This window comes from Rhinolophus sinicus, linkage group LG05, assembly GCF_036562045.2.
Source record: "Rhinolophus sinicus isolate RSC01 linkage group LG05, ASM3656204v1, whole genome shotgun sequence".
Taxonomy (NCBI): Eukaryota; Metazoa; Chordata; class Mammalia; order Chiroptera; family Rhinolophidae; genus Rhinolophus; species Rhinolophus sinicus.
This window is the reverse complement of record NC_133755.1, coordinates 86,652,488-86,656,059: the sequence shown is the minus strand read 5'-3', so window position 1 is coordinate 86,656,059 and position 3,572 is coordinate 86,652,488.

The window sequence follows — 3,572 nt, the reverse complement described above, 5'->3', positions numbered from 1 at the left end:
AATAGTTTGAATGTCACCGAATTGAACTTGCTCATTTAGAATATTGTCCTTTTAACCATATAAAGAGCTTTAGATATCTTAATATATAAGTATCTTCTAATCTTTAATATAAGTTACTGTAGGGACCTAGCACAGGGACAGGCAGATAAGCTGGCAGGCAGTCAGGGTCTCCTGGCTCCATGGGAACGCTGCTTAGCAGACAGCCAGTTCTGTACGCTGCCCAGCCTGCAAGGTCTCCCGGCTTCTTGGGACGCAGTGTGCACGAGAGCAGGCCTGCAGGGCCCGCCAGATCGTTTCTCCCACGGAACGCTCTTTGTTTTGCGGGACCTGTATAACCTCGCTTCTCCTCCACCTTGGGGCTGATCACTGCCCCTCCCGCCGGCCGCCACCGGAGACTCTCCCCGGTCAGTAAGTCTCAATGAACCTACGTCCCGCACTCAGCCAGCTGGCGTGTTCTTTGGGCTTGCGGCTTCTCAGGCACAAATCTTAAAACAACTCGGACTCAGTCTGAAGTTACCATTCTGAATAGAAGTTTAGGTAGCAGACAAAAAACATGTTTGCTAAAATACCTCATTTTACTCAAAAGGTGAAAAAAGTAAATGTTAGGAAATTAAGCAGTATTTCTCACTTTTTCCAAATTATAAAAGAGACACTTGCTCATTTTAGAGAATTTGGAGACAATTTGGTGCATTTTTTTCTAGTAATTTCTTTGTATACTTTAACAAAACCAAGAACATATTGTACATTAGTTGGCATACGGCTTTTTTCACTTAATATCTCATGAGCATTTCTCCCCATCTTTAAATATTCTTTGAAAATAATTTAATGGTGTTAAAATAGATAATATTCTATCATATGTGGGTGCTATAATAGTTCATCTCTTTCCCCATTTTGGGACATTTAAGTTGTTGCTAGTTTTTTTCTATTATGAATAATGATGGAAGCAAATTGGATATAATTTTAAAACTAAAATCTCTATTTTCTAGGAAACAGAATTCCCAGAACATATCAATATTACCAGATCAAAGGATCTGAACATTTCAAAGTCTGTACTGGTTCTTGAAACCTACTGCAAAATAGTTTATCAACAGTTTGGATAAAGTCTATGAAAGTGCCCATTTCATGACAATTACAGCAGTCCTAGACTCTTGCATTTTAAAAAACTTCTATAATCGTTTTGATAGGACGCATATCAATGCATTTACTATAAAACTTCTCTTAACCAGTTTCTACTTCACCAATTATTGGATTAACCTGACTCACCGTTTCCTCAGTAAATAACTGACGCCCAGACAGGCTCAGGAGCTATTGCTAGTTGGCTGTGTACTTTCACGTCCTCAGTGGGTTGTGTGCTTACAAGTCAGTTGTGTCCATTCCCAGTATGTTCAAGCCAGTTATCCTCATAAATTTATAATCTTATGAAATATTACATAAGACAATGAGTTTATGTAAAAGTAAAGTTGAACATTCTGAAGAACTCTCAAAAGCAAAAAGAGCTAACATAAATTGCTGCTGAATTAGTGGCAAACAAAAATATGTAAATAAGGAAGGATGCATAAAACATAGATTCTGAACTCAGATTCCTTTGTAAATGCTTTAAGTTCACCACTTTCAAGAAACTAGAATTGGGTAATAGGGAGAGACTGACAGCTCTTTCAGCTCCAGTCCTAACATTCTCGGGGAAGGGTTCACATTGACTAAACTGGATCAGTTCATTCCTGGACTAATCAGTGGGGGCTTGGATCAGAGTCCTGTATTAATGTGGACATTCCCTAAGTTACATCTTGTTTTATATCTGCTTTCCTGCGAACAAGGAGGGCAGTGGCCAGAGAAGGGGTCTGTAACTCTCATACATCTGTGTACCTTTGCGTATTCTCTCCCTCTGTCTGAAATGCCCTTTCACCCCTTCTCTAGGTGGTTAACCAGTCCATTGAGGTATAGTGTTACCTGGTTGGTGAAGCTTTCCCTGAATTCCTAAATTTGAGTTAGGTATTCCTTCTTTTGTACTTTCATAGTCCTTGGTTATGTTTCTTGTCTGACATTTACCACGTTGAGTTGCGACTGTTTGTTCCCAAATCTCTTAATAAATAGACTTTGTGTTCCTTGGTAGCAAAGACTTTTTCTTCTTTATGTCTACATTTCCAATACTTAGAGTCATGAATGAGTGAAAACTTACAGAAAAGAAATATAAAAGAAGTACATTATGTATACTTACTGATTGACAAGACTTTTTTTGTGCTTTTAATTTAGTTTGGCTGATTTTTAGATGGATGGTTTTCAACAGGCCAGTACTGCCCCCTAGGGATTGTTTTGGAAATTCGTGGGGCATTTTCGGATGGGTTTCACTACTAGGGACAGGGACGTGAGACTTCTGTAATGGCATGAACAACTTTGTAGTCTCACTGAGTATTCATTTAGGTAAAAACCTGCTTTTTCCCTCGAGGAGGAGCATAATTTCCCACACCTTAGGTGCGGGCTTCATATATTGATTTCCTTCCAAAGAGCACAGGATGGGAACGGGGTGGGGGGAGAACTTCAGTGGAGAAACCTGACAAGCAGCACAGCAGCCAGGTGATCGGGTCAGCAGCATCAGTGATGTGTTAGATGTGATGAGAAGGGCACTTCACCTCTGTAGTCTTCCTCCTAAAAACCCGTAACTCCAGTTTCATTGTTAGAAAAAATTCAGAAAATCCCAACTGAGAAACACTGCAAAGTATCTGTCTAGTACTCCTCAGAACTGTCAGTTATCAAAAACAAGGAAAGTCTGAAAAACCATCATTCTAAAGGAGCCTCAGCAGACGTGATGACTCACTGTAATGTGGTATCCTGGATAGGATCCTGTAACAGAAAAAGTAGGTAAAAACTAAGAAAATCTGAATACAGACTTCGGTTAATAATAATGTATCAAAGCAGGTTCATTGATAGTGACAAATGTACCATACAATAATGTAAGACCTTTTAAATAAGGGAAACTGTGTTTGGGGTTTCGTAGGAACAAGGAGGGCAATGGCCAGAGATATGGGCAAAACTAAAACTACTCTAAAAATTTTTTTTAATTGTAAAATACAAACTTGCGACTAGCAGATAAGTAAGTCCTGGAGATCTAATGTACAGGATAGTAATTATAGTCAACAACACTGTATTACAAACTTCAAAATTGCCAAGACTATATTTTAACTGTTCCCCCCACAAAGAAATGGTAATTACGTGATGTGAGGGAGGTATTAGCTAATGCTGTGGTCATCATTTTGCAATATATAAATGTATCAAATTAACATATCATACACTTTAAACTTACACAATGTTTTATGTCAATTATTTCAATTTTTAAAAATTATGACGTTTGCTTTTTATTATCTGAGCCTAGAACTTCTATTTTAGTTATTTGTATATATAATTTCAATATTCATTGGGAACAAAACTATCCTATAAACAGGAGTGTTATTCTTTTATTCAAAACTTTATCAAGAATTGATCATCATTTTGGAAAATGTTTCCAACAGTGATATTATAGTCATTGACCAATGAAACACACTTATTAGTATGCAATTAAAATGATAACTAGCTCTTAA